At 41.0% G+C, this 11358-nt stretch overlaps 1 long non-coding RNA gene across 1 annotated transcript; it reads left to right on the top strand.

The window, feature by feature from the left end:
- Nucleotides 1-237: 237 nt before the first annotated feature.
- LOC119899591 lies at nt 238-10113 on the top strand. Its single transcript, XR_005443876.1, has 5 exons — nt 238-481; nt 7108-7183; nt 9504-9555; nt 9720-9899; nt 10017-10113. It is a non-coding gene; the product is annotated as an uncharacterized LOC119899591 (long non-coding RNA).
- The last annotated feature ends 1245 nt before the right edge of the window (nt 10114-11358 follow it).

Genomic DNA, 11358 nt, shown 5'->3' with positions numbered 1-11358 from the left:
TAAATCTAGTCATGCAAATGCCCTCCTGTTAATGTCCCAATAACTGTTCATCGAACACTCCAATGGGCTATTTCAGGGAAGTCACAGACAGCGAGGATCAGTCTCTCATCCATCTTCTTTTTGTGCTGCGCGTCGCGTAGGCTACAGAAAGTTCAAGTCAATTCAACTTTGGCAAGGGCGGGCGTGTGCGTGAGACGAGCACAACCACGACAGTTTCACGGGAACACGCCCGCTTGTTGCTACGCCTGTCTCAATGCTTCTCTTCCTACACGCTTGCCTCTCATTGAAAATTAATTACAGAAAATCGCTTAAGCGATTGACGATGGATGATGGTAAACCTGTGTGAAAAGGCCTTTATGCTAACGTTAGCTACCGTTAGCCAAAAAGTAACGTCAGGTATCACCAGTGGATGAAACCCTCCAGACAGTCGTCAACGCTTATTATTTTCCTCCTTGCTCCTTGCTACCTGCGCTTTGGTCTGGTAAGTGAAAAAGTTCTGTTTTCAGCAGTAATGTTAACAGAAAGTCTAATATTAGTTGAAGTTAGCTGGCTAACACATTGAGGTTCACTTTGCACTGTTAGGACCTGCTGTTAACTTAGTTACTGTTACTTTAGTCCTAAAACGTTACTGTGGAGACAGTCAAGCTCTGCGTTCATATTAGCTGTGTCTGAACCCAGTGTTTGTAGTAAGATGCTTTGTAGAAGATGCAGGACTGCGGTAACGTGAGCCGCCAAATGCGAAACCTTGGTTAACCCTGCCGCCGTCTGATTTCTGTTGCGCCTAAAGCAGTTTTATTATGTTAAGGACGAGATGCGAGTGAGCCGAAGGTCCTGAAAGATACATACGCGTTTTTTTGTGATGCTCTTAGTGATTATATGAACACAAAAACATACAACAGAAATATAATAATTTTACTAATAACAATAATGATAACAGTAGTATAATTTATTATTTGTTATTAATGCAATGCAACAAAATGTACCTTTTCTTTTGTTATTTTGTGAACATAATTTATATGAAATTTGACCTTTCCCCAGCATAATTCCTCAGCAGTTAGTCATGGCTTCTCCTTCCTAGTGTCCTCTACTATCACTGGTAAAAATATCATAAGGTTTTACTTCACCACCTATGAGATATTGCACTCTAAAAACCCCAACAGTAAAATGTAAACATGTTAAACTGGGGTTGTGATGTTGCATAGATAAGATGCTTGCCTTTGGTGTGGGAGACCTGGGTTCGATTCCACCATTGTGTCCCTGAGCAAGAGACTTAACCCCTAGTTGCTCCAGAGGCGTGCGACCTCTGACATATATAGCAATTGTAAGTCGCTTTGGATAAAAGCGTCAGCTTAATGTAATGTTTTCTGTGAACTTTGACTTTTCACCAAAACAGTTTCTTAATAGGTGACGCCACCAATTTCATATCTTCTGCTTCATACTGTCAGCTACTATCACTGGTACATATATCATAACATTTTACTGTACCAAATTGGATAAATTTATACTCTAAAAACCCCTCCAACAGCGAAAACTAAATAGACAGTTAACATAGCTGTGAACTTTGACCTTTCACCAAAACAGTTCCTTTATAGGTGACACCACCTATTTCATATCTTCTGCTTCCTAGTGTCCTGTACTATTACTGGTACATATAACATTTTACTGTTCCACCTATGAGATGTTGCACTCTAAAAATCCCTCCACCTATTTCATCTATAAGTTCAAGAAAATGTTATGTCTGTTTACATTTTGCTGTTGGATGCATTTTTAGAATGCAATATCTCATAGTTGCTTCAGTAAAATGTTGTGATATATGTACCAGCTCAACTCGCCTCGACTTGGTTTAGCCGTGCTCCGTTTTCTGGTGCAGATAGTACCCCGAGATAGTACCCATCAATGTAGCTGGTCGTCATAGTGACGCCACACACAACAGCCGCGACGTAATGTTCAATGCGACACACACACCAGCGACCCACAGAGCTTTCTCTTTATTTAAGTTAAAATGTTTCAACCTTACTCACAATGTAAAGACAGATAAGCGGTATAAAAACCTTACAGCTGTATTTTCCTCTGCCGTTGTTGCTGCAGCGGTCTGTGTGACGGTGGGACCAGAGGGCTCCCTTCGTTGCCACTTGTGGAACTCCTCAACTCCGAAAACCTTCAAACATTTTTGTTCCGCCATCACTTTTCGTAAAACTGTTAATATTCGAAATCTACACAGTTGATTTCTCACCTCAAAACTTCTCAGAAGTGGATTTAGTGATGAAATTACATACAAAAACTGTAAAATATAAAACTTTATGTTGCTGGCCTCTGTCAGGCGCGCGTAATGATGATGCAGTGAATAGTGACGATTCTCTCTGACCAATCAGCAGTCTGCTGTGTTTTCACGTCACATTTTAGTATCGCCTGAGCTCGCTTGGAACCTCCAAACAACCAAACCAAACAAAGGCGAGTCGAGCCTAGTGATGGCAAGTTCGACTCTTTTGACAGACTCGAGTCTTCAAATCTCGTTCCTTAAAATGAACTAATCTTTTTAAGTCATTTCGTTCATTTAAACTAGGCTGGTTATTGTGGCGCTGCAGCCCTCTAGTGGGCAATTAAAAAACAGCACCGTTCTCAAACACAGAAGGCTGCCTGGCTTGGTTTAATTGACAAAGTATAATGCACAAATTCACCTCTTGATCACTCTCTATCATCATTATATACACCCCCCTGGGCCCACAGCCAAATTCAAACCATGTAAAAATGAGAGCCTCTATGTCAATCAGAGCCTCTATTACTCCCTCTTCCTCTTACCCTGAGGTCCCTCACCGGCAACAAGAGAGTTTTAACCAGTTTTATCCCATTGACTTGTCTGAGCTTTTAAAAACAGTATCACAAATGAGTGTCCTCCAGCCCACTTGATGTAATACCTACAAAGTTTTTACTGAAAATAATGGATTCTGTCAGGCCCCATTTGATCTCTGTTTTTAACAGCTCCCTATCTACTGGTTGTGTCCCTGATTATTTTAAAACGGCTTGCGTGAACCCACTTTTAAAGAAACCTGGTTTAGATCCCTCCCTCCATCAAAATTTTAGACCCATTTCAAAACTACCTTTTATAGCAAAGATTTTAGAAAGAATTGTGTCCAAACAGCTGCTCACTGTACTGGAAAATAACAAATTATTTAAAAAAGTTTCAATCTGGTTTCAGGAAGTACCACAGCACTGAGACTGCCCTGCTTAAAGTCACCAATGACCTTTTAATGTCTGCTGATGATGGTATGTGCTCAGTCCTGGTAATCCTGGACCTTAGTGCTACTTTTGACACCATTGATCACAACATCATGTTAGACAGACTGAGGCACTGGGTGGGGGTCTCTGGTACTGCCTTAGAATGGTTTTCATCCTACCTGTCAAATAGGAAGTTCTGTGTGTCTGTGAACAACTATGTCTCTTCATTCTGTCCAGCTGATGACACACAGATGTATTTGCCGGTCAGATCCACAGACCCTGTTCACTTACCGACTGCCTCTGTGAAGTCAAAAATTGGAGGTCAAATAATTTCCTCCAGCTCAACTCAGACAAAACTGAGATCCTAGAAATTGGGTCCTTAGTGACTCATGTTAAGCCTGTTGCAAAGAATCTTGGTGTCTGGTTTGATTTGTTAAATTTTAAGCAGCACACCACAAAGCTGGTGCAATCATGTTTTTACCAGCTTAGAAATATATCTAAAATACGATCTATGTTAACTTTTAAGGACACTGAAACCATTTTACACACCTTCATCTCATCACGCCTGGATTACTGCAACAGCCTTTTCACTATTGATCAACTCCAGACTGTCCAGAACTCAGCTTCCAGACTTTTAACCAGAACTAAAAAATATGACCACATTACCCCTGTTTTAGCTTCATTGCATTGGCTCCCAGTATGTTTTAGAATTGACTTTAAAATTTATTGATAACTTTATTGATCACTTTTAAAGCTCTTCATGGCCTCTCACCTTGTTATATTTCTGACCTTTTAGTCCCATACACACCAGCACGTACCTTGAGGTCCTCAGGCAGACGTCTGTTGTCTGTTCCAGAGTCTCGACCATATACAGTCCATAGACAGAGCGTTTGCTGTCAGGTCCCCGAGGCTGAAATCAGGTCGGCTGCGTCAGTGAACTCTTTCCCAGATAGCACACGTACGTCTTGCCGATGTCAAGCCTAATATCGTACATCGAATTATATTTATAGCGTATAACAAGCATCTGCGCATAGTCGGATTTCTCCACGCTCCATTTAATTTCTCCAATGGGTCGGCTTTGGATCGGCGCAATGCTAGTAATACGATGCCGCCCATAACAGCGTCAGAAGCGCACCCTCGTCACCAGACAGACTGGCAGCGCTGGAGAAGTGACAGGTTGAGTTGTCATGTAAGCGATCACTTGACTAACATTAAATAGCGATTATGTTAATTATGTGACATGTAATAAAGCATAACGTTATTACAGCCCTGTACCGTTGTGCCATACTTTTTTATACACAACGTCTATGTATTTACACAGCTGAGAAACCGGACTATTAACTATCATTAGCTAATAGTTAGTTTAGCTAACGTTAGCTAAGTCCCAGAATTAAAAAAGCTATTTTAACCAGCAAAACTTTCCAGTTTATTTAGTTGGCTATAGCTGGATATAACAAAAAAATGTGTTTCCAGTATATGAACGGCACTTACAAATTGTTTTACGTCAACTTACCTTGCATTAGATAGCTAGCTATCTAGCTAATGTAAGCTAACCGGTAGCTAGCTACACCCATTTGTGGAAAAAACGTTCGCTAGGGACGCATCGACTCCCGCTGAACTCTCGGCCTCATCATCAGAAATCCGAACTGCCTCCATCATGCCAACATGTTAACAAGCATTTATCCACGAAGCATGGCCAATACTTAATGACAAATTGAACCAAGCATTGACTGAAAGATGCGCTAATTGTGTTCCTCTCACCGAATATATTGTCACTTACGTTAGTTGGGTGATTTTAGTCAGGCGCTACCCTGCCTGTACACCCCCCCCCCCGATAATGCTTTTCTGAACAACAAATATGTGTTGGAAATAACCTAGCTAGTAGCTGGTGTGCAGATATAGCATGCGGACCACCATGGGACCTTATTTGGGAAAAATATGTAACGCCACGATTCTCCCGCCTCTACCAAGTATATCCAGCTGCAGCCCGCAGACTTGATGGAACTTGAACTTCCAAATATGGTTTTTCCCAGAAGACACCGCGCACAAAACGTGATGGCTCACGTATAGTAATGCTTACCTAATGCTAACAGTTTTATTCTTCAGGGGCCAACAACAGAACTTTAAATCCACTTCTGAGAAGTTTTAGGCGAGAAATCAACTGTGTAGATTTCGAATATCGGCAGTTTAACGAAAATTGACGACGAATTGAAAGTGTTAAAACATTTTCGGAGTTGAGAAGCTCTGGAAGTGCAGACTGGTGTCAATAACGTTACCGGAGGCTGCACAGCAACACAATGGAGGTTACGGCCGACATGCGTCACTGTAGGGTAACCGGTTGACATCATAGACTGTGTATAAAAAGGTCGACATGCATATAACTTTAGGCACACACCCTGTGATGGTTAGGGTAAGAGTAATATGCCTCGGGGGGCTGTCAGGAATATTTAGCTAGCTATAGCTTGCTGACGACCGGTGTTGTGCCGTGTTTTGCCTGCCTGACCTCGCCGGTGCTAACGGTCATTTATGCTGAGAAAAAGAGGTGGATGCAAATCTCGGCAGGTAGCCTACAAAATTTGATCTGCAGAATTATGCATCCACCTCTTTAGGTCCTTCTCAGACACTTTGCTGTGCTCATTGATCAAACGGCGTTATCACCACATATATTTACTGAATGTCAAGGAATGGTACTTCTACTAAGTGTTTTAAAATATTAAAGACTATAAATGTTCATAAAATATATACTTCTAATCATTTATCACCATTGATGAAGCCCACAATAAATATTACAGCGTTTAAAAGCATTATTTGGAGGTGCATGCAATTCTCGGCAGGCAGGCAAAACTCAGCACAACACCGGGTTTGCTCCCCCAGGCCCAGTCACACGTACCGCTGTTATTCTATCATTATGTTGTAAAGTTGTAACCTAAATCAAGATACATCTTGGTCGTTATGTAACTTACAGAATATTTTTGGTTTGACTTAAAATCACTTTGGAACAAATAAAATATACAACACCAGTGGTATGAATTGAAACATTGCTTTATTATTATCATTAGGCTATTATAAATAAATATTTGCAGGAATTATAGTATTAATATGCTATGATAGTAACATATATTATAGTATAGTAAATGTTAATGCATAATTTACACTGATTAATACTTAATACTACACTTAGCTTATTTATCGGCTCTTTTTTTTTTTTTACGGCTCTGCGTGGGCCAAGCGACCGAGATAAACATCAACATGTTTTGTGCGCGGTGGCATCTGGGACGAACCACATATGGAAGTTCAACTTCCGTAACGTTTATCTGCAGGCTGCAGCTGGACCCTTCTCGCCTCTCCGCTAGAAAGCCAATCGTCTGCTTGAAACGGTCGAGAAAGGAAACCTTTTAAGCCAATCATTGCCTAATGATCTACCACGCATCAGTAGTAGATATAACAGTGGGGGAAAATGCTTTTTAAACCTTATTTTGGGACAGTCAGCAAACCTTTTCAGTGTTTTTTATCAGGTTTTACTGGTGATTCAATACATGCAGTTTTTATGTCCCGGGGACCAGTGAAAGTGCAGTTTTCGCCCTCTCCCCCCATTCATTCACAGAGGGGCCTGGTCTTGTTAGTTAGTCCGAAACAGAGCCCTTTAGAGTCGTTGTTGGTTATATTTGAGCATTCAAATTAAAAAAATAAATAGTAAGCCTGTCTGTGCCCCCTGCTCTGTAGGAAAAGTGTTGTAAAATAACTTCTGTATGAGCTGGCAATTTACAAATATAATTGAATTGAAAATTAATTCAAGCAGACTATTGTATTCTCTATACCTGTTTCTTTGTGAAGTATGTCAAATACTTAAATACATTGGGCCATATGTTTTTGTGTCTCCCTTTCAAGCAGAGTCTGTCTTCACACCCACCCTCCACATTGGGTTTCAGTCAGCCCTTATCTGCAGACATCCCTCCTGGCTAGAAAGGTAGGCTATGTGTTACACTCATGTACATTAGAGTAATGGTATACTAGTATTTATTGCTTTTTGTTTTTTACGTGTTTATTTTGTATTCTGATGTGTATTTTAATATAATTTCCTATGTTTTTCTTCTGTGTTTATTGTGTAATCCTTTTTTAATGTGTTTTATTTTTTATTATTTTTTTATTATTGTAATTTGTTAAGTATGGCCAATACACCTTCTTACTGGACATTGAAGCGGAAATCTAGGGCAAGAGTTAACCAACAATTGGAGTCCATTTGTTCTGGTTTTGCTAGTGGCAATGAGGTTCACGAAGAAGAATTTGTTGACGCTTGCAATGAAATTCCAGTTAATGTTGAGGAGGACTTATGGATTGCGAATCATCTTTTGCTGAGTCTGAGGAGTTTAATGATTCCTTTGATTCTGACAACAATAGCGTAGATAGTGAAGATGAGGTGAACCATTTGGAAAGTAATTTGACATCGTGGGCATTAGAAGAAAATATAACTCACAGTGCATTAAATAAATTATTGAAATTTTTGAAATACCATCATCCATCACTGCCAGTTGATGCAAGAACATTGCTGCAGACTGCACTGTCGGAGTCTGTGGTTGTCAAGGAAAAGGCTGGAGGGACATACCATTACTTTGGCATCCTGAAGTGGATGAATACTACTTTGGAGGCTAATAAGTGCAACTTGGCTAGTGGTGTCTGCCTAGAACTCCAAGTGAATGTGGACGGTTGCCAGTTTTTAAAAGTTCTTCCACACAATTCTGGCCCATTCTGGGAGCTATCAAGAACCTCCCCAGCATCAGCCATTTGTGATTGGGCTGTTTTGTGGTACCAGCAAACCATCATTCTATGAATACCTGGAAGATTTTGTGGCTGATGTTGTGGAGTTGGAGAAGGGATTCACATTCCAAGGAATCACCATGAGTCTCCAGCTGTCCTCAATGGTCTGTGATGCACCAGCCCGAGCATTTGTAAAGAATGTCAAGGGACACTCAGGCTACTCAGGTGTGGAAAATTCATGCAGGAGGGGGAATATGTGAACAACCGAGTGATATTCCCTCAAACTGATGCCCGCCTCCGCACTGACAAGGACTTCAAAGAAATGGCTTATGAAGGCCATCATGTAGGGCCTTCACCTCTGACTGCCACATCTTTGGGCATGGTCAGTGGGTTCCCATTAGACTACATGCATCTTGTCCGCCTGGGGGTCATGAGGCGACTCTTGTACCTGTGGCTCAAGGGTCCACTGGCCTGCAGGCTCTCTGGCTTTCAGGTAAAGACGCTCTCTGAGAAGCTCTTAAAGATCAGACAAGCGTGCCAGTGGAGTTTGCACGAAGGCCAAGATCCCTGAAGGAGGTAGACAGATGGAAAGCGTCTGAATTCCGCCAGTTCCTGCTTTATACCGGTCTTGCTCCTTAAAGACCTCCTGCATACTGCAGTGTACCAGCACTTTTTACTTCTTTTTGTTGGTGTTTTCATACTATCAAACAAGGCACTTCTTGAGGACTACATTGAGTATGGCAATGAAGCTCTTGTGTTGTTTGTTCACCACTTTGGGGAGCTGTATGGTGAGATGTACCTCTCATACAATTTCCACAACCTTGTGCATCTTGCACAAGATGTCAGGGTGCATGGGAACCTGGACTCCTTCAGTGCTTTCAAGTTTGAAAATTTTGCAAAAGCTAAAGCGGCTTGAGGAAACCAGGATCTCCCTGCTGTCAGATTGTGAAGAGCTTTCAGAGAAAGCATCTGTAAAAACACTGCAAATGAGAAATCTGGGTGTAAGGAGAGAGCACACATCAGGACCTCTGCCACCATTGTTTCATTTTGCACATCTGTACACCCAATATGACACAGAACTGTTTACCCTCAAACTGGACCAAGCCAACAGCCATGTGTACATTCAGGGAAAGGTAGCAAAGATCAGGAATATAATTGTTGAGAAGGAGGAGGTATACCTGGTCTATTCAAATTTTGCCCATGAAGAGTCCTTCTTTGACTACCCCACGCCTTCCTCTACATTTGCCATACACTTAGTAGATGGCCTCTTGGACACGACACACCACTGCAATATTGGACTGGTAGAAGGGAAGGTTTTCCTAATACCTCATGGAAGAAAGTTTGTTGCTGTGTCCCTCATACATATTGATTGATCCACTCCCATACCTGAACTGCCCACCACCTGCCCACCCACCATCTCTCAACCTCTCTTGTTTTTGTATGTTTATATATTTTGTGTTGCATTTGTAAATTGTGTGTAATTGTGTCATTGCCTGCCTGCTTGTCTGTCCATTTCCTTGCTGCTTCACTAGTCACCAAAGCCTCTTCCCCTGACCTGCTCTGATCTCCTTGCCTGTCTGAACAGTAAGTAGTTATCTGAAAATGTCATCCTATCAACATGCACTATGTTGTCTTTATATTGATTGTGTGATAGTTTTCTGTTTGACCATGTTTTCTTTTTTATGGTGATTGAAATACCCTTTTGTTGTGTTAAATATTTTGTATTTGGCTCAATATGTACTTAATAGTACTATTTGAGGAGGAAAACAGAACTGGCCCTGTGGCAAAGGAGTGGTTTTCAGATGGGCTTGCTTGGTGGCCCCCCTATAGGGACAAAGTCCAAATTCTCCGAAGTGTCCAAAAGAGGATTTTGCCGCAACCAACAAAGGGATGGAGGCAGTATGCTGCATGCATACTCTACGAATCAGGTAATTTTCAATATAACGCGCTTAATAGAATTGGGCCTAAAAGTTGCATGAATAACTTCTGGTGGTGTTCTGATACTGTGACTTCTTAATACTTGACTTGCTGAATGGGCTCTACAGATTCTATTGACAGAATTAAAGAGCGCTGGGAAATGTCTTGTGTGACATCAGACCTCAACACAGATAAAGAGCAAGAAGCCTAAAAAGTTAGAATACGGAAAAAGTGAGAATGCATCTATTACTATTCGTTTTTTGCATTAGAAATGTTTGCATGTATTCTTTTTTTGTTTAGTTTTGTTGCCTATTGTTGTGCATTAAAATTCTAATAACTATTCATTTAAATATTTAGACCAAAACGGCTTAGGTCACCATCACCATCATCATCCTCATCACTTCTGTCAGAGGAAGATGACTTTACTCCACCATGCACTCCATGCAACCTCCACCCAAAAAAAACAAAACACCTCAGAGAGCCCCTCCAAAAGCCCTGAAAGCACCTCCTTCCTTACCACTGGTCATAAGACCCATGAACCCAGAGAATTCCCTCAGAGTTGGTAAGCCTGACATACAAGACAAAAAAGCCTAAGATAGAAGCTGAAAAATGCTAATATTGATCTTTTTGATTTTTGTTCTTCAAGTCACACCAAACGCACCCAAGCACCTCATTTTCCCACTCAACCTTTTCCAGCCTGCCATCAAAATGCTCAACAACATAATAAGACATTTTTATGTGTATGTATTATCACCCCCAACCGGTCGAGGCAGATGGCCGCCCACCTGAGTCATGGTTCTGCTCGAGGTTTCTGCCCCTTTTAAAGGAAATTTTTCCTTGCCTCTGTTGCCTAGTGCTTGCTCATGGTGGGAATTCTTGTAAATAATATCACAAAGAGTATTGGGAGTATTGGGGCTATATAAATAAAATTATATATAATATAATCTTTGTAGCATATTTTTAAGATGTATGAAAAACACATTAAGGGTCCAAAAGCACTGATAAACACATGCTATTTTGATGTTTCTGAAAAAAAAAATTTCTTAAATTACTAACAGATAATTCACAGACAGCCCAAACAGACAACTGCAGCCACAGTTCAGCTCCAGCCTGGTAACCTGGCAACATGGGCTCTTCTGAATGTAAGTTCATAATTCTATTTATAATTATGACTTAGAGAAATAAATGTGTGGACAACATGCATAAATAATTTTGTCTCCAGTCACAACTTCGAATTGGGGAAACGAATTGGAGGCCAGACCAGACTGCCATCAAGGGGCAACTTATACAGAACGTAAGTGCCGTTTAGCGTTACTTTATATAGCTTAAGGCATTTAAACCCCTTACCTACTATGATGATCATAACCCATGCCCATGTGCGGAGTTAATAGTTTGAGTATACAGTGGGTACGGAAAGTATTCAGACCCCTTTAAATTTTTCACTCTTTGTTTCATTGCAGCCATTTTCCA

Source organism: Micropterus salmoides, unplaced genomic scaffold, assembly GCF_014851395.1.
Source record: "Micropterus salmoides isolate LMB-PRFRI ecotype aquatic unplaced genomic scaffold, ASM1485139v1 Ms_hic_scaffold_1, whole genome shotgun sequence".
Classification (NCBI taxonomy): Eukaryota; Metazoa; Chordata; class Actinopteri; order Centrarchiformes; family Centrarchidae; genus Micropterus; species Micropterus salmoides.
This window is presented reverse-complemented; position numbering and strand designations above follow the sequence as displayed.